The sequence below is a fragment of the Sphaeramia orbicularis genome, chromosome 8 (genome assembly GCF_902148855.1).
Source record: "Sphaeramia orbicularis chromosome 8, fSphaOr1.1, whole genome shotgun sequence".
NCBI lineage: Eukaryota > Metazoa > Chordata > Actinopteri > Kurtiformes > Apogonidae > Sphaeramia > Sphaeramia orbicularis.
In genome coordinates this window covers 6251481-6259315 of record NC_043964.1, presented here as the reverse complement: position 1 = coordinate 6259315, position 7835 = coordinate 6251481, and positions in this window count along the sequence as shown.

Here is a 7835-nt window from a genome sequence, read left to right as displayed (position 1 = left end):
TCTCTTTTCCTGCCCAAGCCCCGCCCCCCCTTTCCCTCTCGTTCTGACATATCCGTATGAAATTGCTTCGTTATACCTACATATTTTAATACTTGCACAGATAACCAATAATATAAGCATATGAATCTCCATGTGTAGTTCCAGATGTTGACCTTTGACCTTTGCATGTATCCAACAGAGAAAGTCGTAAAAACTGTAAATTGAACAAAAGGAAAAAAAAGACCTGCTTTGTCCGAAAACCAGACCTGCACTTGATGAAATGTTTTGTGTTTTTCATCTTCTTCTTCCTCCTTTAGCCCCGCCCGATCCTCCTTCCCAGCTGTGTTGACGTTGTGGTGTTGGCAGACCCCGCCCACTTCCACTCACACTCGATCCCGTTTCCCCGCCCCTTCCTCCTCCTAGTTGTATGACATTGTGGTGTTGGCAGACCCCGCCCACTGCCACTCCCACGATCCTGATCCTATTGCCCCGCCCCTCCTCCCCCTCCCTCCTGACTGTGTTGACATTGAAGTGTTGGCAGACCCCGCCCACTTCCCCGCCCCCAGATCTCATTTTCCCACCCCCTTCCTCCACCTCTGTCCTGGTTGTGTTGACGTTGTGGTGTTGGCAGACCCCGCCCACTTCCACGCCCACAGATCCCATTTCCCCGCCCCCACCTTCTCCTTTAGCCCCACCCCCTCATTTTTTTTGTTTTTGTTTTGTTTTTTAATGCTCGGTTCTTTTCCTCTGTTCTGGCGACCTGGCGAGTCTGTTTTTCTGATTGTACACGTTCCAGACAAATAGTAAGAAAAGAAAAAAATTTGATGTTTGTTCTGCTTCAGTGGAGAAATGCTTTTTTTTTAATAAATTAATTTAAAGCCCCTTTTTGCCGTCCGTCTTTTTACGCCTTCGTTCGCTGCTCGGACCCGGCGTTGGACGCATCGAAGGACCGAACCGACAGCGTCATCTGTGTTTTTTAAGGATGATTAACTCAGATGAAACATCCATGAAACGCAGCTTCTGTTCACTTTATATGAAGAAGAATCCAGCAGAAATTCATCCGTATGTTTAATAAGATTCTGTCGATTCAACTGTGTCAGAGTTGTGTATTTAATAATCCACCCTGAGGTCTAATGGGATTATTTTACGTACATACAAACTTAAATTCACCTTTAAATAACACAAAACCCAAGTGTTTTATATCTAAATGTTCAGGTCAGTCTCAGCTTTATGTAACCGAGGTGTATTTTTATCCTATTTGACTTTAAACAGATAATTCAGACCAAAAGCTGAAAATCTGAAGTCAGATCAGTGAAAATGTTCAAATCTGTTCTGAAAACACACCTTCACTCATGTGGACCAAATGTTGCGGTGTTGAAATAGGTTTAATAAAGTCATAGCTTAATAAAAGTAGTGGAATATTTGAATAAAATAATGTAAAAAGTATCTCAAATTAAAGTTTTTGGAACACAAATGTGGGATAAGTGAGGCAGATCTGCATCCATTAGATGTGTTTAAATGACAAAGGACCATTATATGATATGATATTTTATATTATACTAATATTATGTTCTATTATTATGTTCTATTAAGTTATATTTTCCAAGCATACATTAGTTTGTTGCTATATATTCATGGATCTGCACACATGCAGGACCACATTACAGTTTTATTTATTTTCTGTCTCTTAAACTAGAATGGGGCGGGCCTTAGTGAATCCAGAGTCCCTATTGGTTGGTAAAAGGACTGAACATTCACCATGTGGATGAAAGTATTAGGACACGTTGAAATCAGGTGTTTCTTTAGTAAAGAAAAAAGCAAAAAAAAAAAAAAAAACTGTGATGTAACAATTCCATAAAGTAAAACCAATTATAATCAAATAAATATGAATGGGAATATGAATACAATGGATGAACAGCAAGAAATTCTGACTTTTATTTACCGTATATATAACTGATGTTTTGAGCATTTTCAGGTGTAAAAAGTAAAAGTAGACGAGTAGAAGCAGGGGGAATTTCATCAAAATGAAATAATTTCAGCAGTTTTACGGACATCTGTATCGAAGGGTTGGCGGTTCGAATCCCGCTCTGTCCCAGTCATGGGAAGAAAAAAAGTCAAATGTAGTTTACCACCACCAGAGGGCGAATGTGAGAGCGAATGAGTAATGGATCCACTGTGCGCTTTGAGCATGCATTCATAGAAAAAGCACTATTTAAATCTAATCCATTATTATTATTATTATTATTATAATGCTAATTATTATTATTATTATTAGAGGGAAGCATGGAGGTAAAAGACTCTAAGTTCTTTATAAATAAATACTTTTTGTCAAAATGAGCAAAAATCTGAACCAAAACAAGACAATAAATAAATGACACAAACATCAGCTGTAAATGACTGTAAATATAACATTTCCTCTTTTTTATCATTAGATCTTCACTTAAACACATTCTCCAGTTTGTCATTGAAGTTTATTTCATGGTGAAGTTTTTCCATTGGATTGAATGGAGTCTGTTCATGGTGTAGTTCCACTGGTGTCCACTGGGGGCAGTAGAGGACCACCATCAGAGCTGGTTAGAGAGGGTTCAAGAAGAACCAGATGAACATTGAACACAACATGGGTGCATTCAGGAACAATAACAGTCCACTGTAGAAATAAAAGAAAATCTGAGGAAAAAAAAATCTATCAATAAAATTAGAAATTAAACAGAAATGTCCCTGATCAGATCTGCAAATGAAGCATCAAACACAGATGTTCAGAAAAATAAGATGTTTTTTTTTACAGTAATAATGGATTAATTATGACGGAGGAAATAAAAATGTAAAACATGATCATTTAAAGTAATTAATGGAACAGTCGTACATTTTAATAAAACTTGTATAAAAGTAAAAAATCACCCAAAACTTGAACAAAAAATGAAAAATACATAAAGTATTAAAGCATTTTATCTATTGATGATTTCACGGTTAATGCTGAGTTTTATTTTTATTAAACTGTGGATACTTAATATCCAATTACACATTTTATTTTGTATTTTAGATGAAATGAATGTACAGTAAATTAACAACAGCGTCTATAATTAATGTATTTTAAGGTGGAATCTCAATGCTTTAAACTATATTGTTTTGTATTTTCCCTAAATTCAACATTAATGATCATTTCTGTTGAATAGTTCCATTTTTGTCTAATTTTATCTTCATAAATCCAAGGTGAAATTTAAATGTTGTGTCTTTAATAAGAATTTTCTATTAAATTTGCATAAAATGGAAACATTCGACTGAAACACATCTCATATTTGTGCTTCTACTTTGTTTTATTTTTTAAATATAATTTCTTTTCTGCTCCTTTTTTATTAAACTTACACAGACCAACTGTAACAATAATTCTGATTTGTATCCAAGTTAAATATATTTAAAATGTATTTAAGTTCAGGACTGAAAACGAGTCATAAAACTATTTTTTATTAATTTTCCAACTGTCTGAGTAAAAGTGACATAAAGTCATAAATGATCATAAATATTATTATTCATCAACAAAGAACTTTTCATTATTGGATCATTTTGTTCATTGTTAATTATCTTGAAATGGTCTGTTTTTTGATCATTTTGTTAATTTTTGTTTATTGATAATTTTGTTCATTTTTTAAAAAAAAATCTTATATTGATCATTTTGTTCATTTTATTTATTTATTGTCATTTGTTTCAGTTTTTCCTTGATCATGTTATTTTAGGTTATTTCTGAAATGTCAATAAGTTGCTTTTCCATTGATCTTCAAATTGCGCAACTATAAATTGCCATAAAAATTTGCCTAATGGGAAAGCGTCAATTTCAGCAAGTCTTGTTTTTTGATGAAAACTTTTTGCATTTGCAAGAGGTGTTTTTTTTTTTCTTTTCTGGCGTAGCAAAATTGGTATATCACGCAAAACTTCAATGTAAAAACATTTTTGTGAAACTAGAGTCACATGACCAAAACAAATAGATGTTGACGGACGTTAGAACAAGAGAAGAAGAAGAGTTTTTCCCAAACGTGTGTGTGTGTATGTGTGTGTGTGTGTGTGTGTGTGTGTGTGTGTGTGGACAGCAGGAAACCACATCAGTTTAGAATTTAGGAGGAGACAGAGGAGGAACCAGCATTCTAGATTCAAAACAACCCAGATTCTGTTCATGTTTATGGAAGGACTGACCCTGACATCTGCAGAAGAAAGAAACTCAGCCGCACATTTGGACTGAATGGACAAACCCACATGACACACCTGAGTTTGGAACATTTTTATGACCTGCACCAGGAGGTATCGTGATCACTGTGCTTTGTGTGTTTGTTTGTTTGTTTGTTTGTTTGTTAGCAAGATAACTCAAAAAGTTATGGACAGATTTTCATGAAATTTTCAGGAAATGTTGATTCTGATGGTGATGGGGGGGGTGATGGTGATGGTGATCTGCCTTGGCGGAGGTGTGCGCTCCCCAAGTGCTTTTCTTGTATAAATATGGGACGGTTCAGCTCAGATGGACCGTGGAAAACAGACGAGTGGAACTGTTGAGAAAAAAATAAACAAAGCCCCCCCCAGACCCCCCGGCGTTCGTCTGTGAAGCTAAAAAAAAACAAGAATGGAGGTCAGAGGCGTTTCCTCACCTCAACCTGAAACAACAACAACAACAACAGACAGACTCACAAACTCAAACATGTCGTAAATGAACCTTCAACATTTAACCCTGGAGTAAAAAGCTGAAAAAAAAAGTAAAATAAAATCATTTATCAATATTTTTTCTGCATGAATCAATAGACGCTCTGACCTCAGACCCTAGACTGTGTGTGTGTGTGTGTGTGTGTGTGTGTGTGTGTGTGTGTGTGTGTGTGTGTGTGTATTGATCATTTCCTTCCTGTTCACAGATTTCTTTGTCATTCGACAGCACAGAGTTCATCAAACGAGATTTCGATCGATCATTAGTGACATGAGGTCACTGCAGCTGGTGCGCCACCGTCATTAAACTGACACCGACTGTAATCATTCTGATTCCTTATTGTTATTCTGTCTTTATTGGATAATTTTGTTCATTTTATTTATTAATTGCAGTTTGTTTCTGTTTTTCCTCGATCCTTTTATTTTTGGTTATTTCCAAAATGTTTTTATAAAAATTTTTTTTAGCTGATTTCATTAGTTTTTCTTGATTATTTTGTTCTTTTTTTTGATAGTTTTGTTTGTTTTTGTTCATTTTATTGAAAATATAGTTCATTTTTTGCTAAATGTTCTAATTTTTTTTATTTGTAATTTTGTTATTGTTTTTAATCTTTTTTAAAATAAATTGGTTCATTTTATTGATCTTTTTTTGCTCATTTTATTGTCTTTTGTTTCTGATTTTCCTCAACCATTTTATTTTTAGTTATTTACAAAATGTTTTTGTTCCTTTTTTTTTTTTTGACATAAAGGTCGGATAAATGCGACCTGGACATTCAGACTGAAGTCACATTGGAAAATATCAGATCTGTATCAGATTTAGGACCACATATGGAAGTGGTCTGGGTCAGATTTAGGACTACATATGGAAGTGGTCTGGGTCAGATTTAGGACCACATATGGAAGTGGTCTGGGTCAGATTTAGGACCACATATGGAAGTGGTCTGGGTCAGATTTAGGACTACATATGGAAGTGGTCTGGGTCAGATTTAGGACCACATATGGAAGTGGTCTGGGTCAGATTTAGGACCACATATGGAAGTGGTCTGGGTCAGATTAGCGCTGTTCAGACCGTCTTTATCAGATCAGATCCAGGTCACATATGGACCCAGTCTGAACGTGGCCTCAGGGTCTGGGTCTTGTATGAACTGGTCTCAGGTCTCAGACTTTTCCAGGATCTAATCTGGTTTCATCTGTTCTTTCAACTTCAGCTGCTGAAAGATTTAGATTTTCTGATTTTTTTTTTTTTTTTTTTTGTCGTATTATTAGTCGTCATTCGTGGCCTAAATCTTCGGACTTGGATCGTTTTGAACCGATCCGTGCTTTGACGTGAGCTCCATCTGCTTTTCCTGGTGGATTTCGTCTTGTGATTCTTCTATTTCTGGAGCCGAAATCCAATTATTCGCTCGTTATTGAAATCCTTGTTTTGACGTAAAGCTGAAAAAACACCAGCAGCTTTTCAGCGCTGAACTTCGTCCTGTGAGCCGTGAACGTTCTGCACAAACCTGAGCCCAAACCCAGACCAGGACACTGAACACAAGCCAAACGCAGGCTTTACAACAGATTCTTTTCCTCACATTTGATCCTTATTTCAGGAAATCATGGGTTTTATCGACTGTTTTTGTTCCGTCCTGTTCTCTGCTGGTTTTTCTGAACATTTTAACTGGAGTTTTGGTTTGAAATGTTCAGTTTAGGGTAAATGTAGAAAATGAAGTTCAGTTCTATCAGTTTTTAGTTAAAGTGGTTCTTTACGCTGTTAAAGATCCAAACTGTTCCATTATTGGATCATGAAAGTCAACGATTCAGGCGTCGTTTCCCAGATTTTTGACTCACATAAGAATAAGAAAACTTGAATGTTCTGACAAATTTATACAGTCAACAGTTCATTTTTCTTCATTTTCTTCATTTTATTCATTTTTTGTCCATTTTCTTGATAATGTGTTCATTTTCTTGATACATTTGTAGATTTTTGTTCATTTTATTGAAAATTTTGTCCATTTTTTGTCAATTTTCATGATAATTTGTTCATTTTCCATATATATTTGTTGATGTTTGTTCATTTTATTGATAATTTTGTTCATTTTTGTTCATTTTCTTGATACATTTGTTCATTTTCTTGATCATTTTGTTCATTTTTTGTTTATTTTCATGATAATTTGTTCATTTTCTTGATAAATTTGTTGATATGTGTTCATTTCATTGATAATTTTGTTCATTTTCTTGATCATTTCGTACATTTTTTGGTCATTTTCATGATAATTTGTTCATGTCCTTGATATATTTATTGATTTTTGTGCATTTCATTGATAATTTTGTTCATTTTTGTTCATTTTCTAGACAGTTTAGTTCGTATTTTCATTGGAGGACAGTTCTTTCCAGAGCTGTAGATAATGTCGACATCATGCCACATTGTCTAACATCGGACTGTTCGTGTATTTAGATCCACAATGCATTGCAGCAGCTCATTGTCTTTGAGTAAAAAAGAAAAAAGTTAAAAGTAGTTTCTTGTCATTGGCAGAAAATTACAATATTTCAACTTTCTCACATTAAACTAAACTTCAAATACAGAAAAAAACAATGATCATCCCAGTAAACGAACAGAAAAAAAGCAAAAAGATCCAACAACAATAATCACAATAAATAAATAAATAAATATGAAATAAATAAAATACCAGAACAATATTATTCTCCATTACTTTCCTTTTTGTTTATTTTTTAATTGATTTATTTCAAATATTGAAATGACACAAGCTTCCTGATTGCTACTAATTGACAGAGTATAGAAATGAAAATTCAAGGAAGCAGACAATAATTTTTGTTGATTTTCTTGATAGTTTTGTTCATTTTTGTTCATTTTCTTGATATATTTGTTGATTTTTGGTATTTTATATATAATTTTGTATATTTTTGTTCATTTTCTTGATAGCTTTTTTCATTTCTGTTAATTTTCTTCATACATTTGTTCATTTACTTGATTAGTTTAATTTTAGTAATTTTTTTTTTATTTCCTTCATATATTTTTTTATTTTTGTTCATTTGATTGATAATTTTGTTCATTTTTGTTCATTTTCTTGATACATTTGTTAACTGTCTTGATCATTTTGTTAATTTTTGCTCATTTTTGTGATAATTTGTTTATATCCTTGATATATTTATTAATTTTTGTTCATTTTATTGATAAT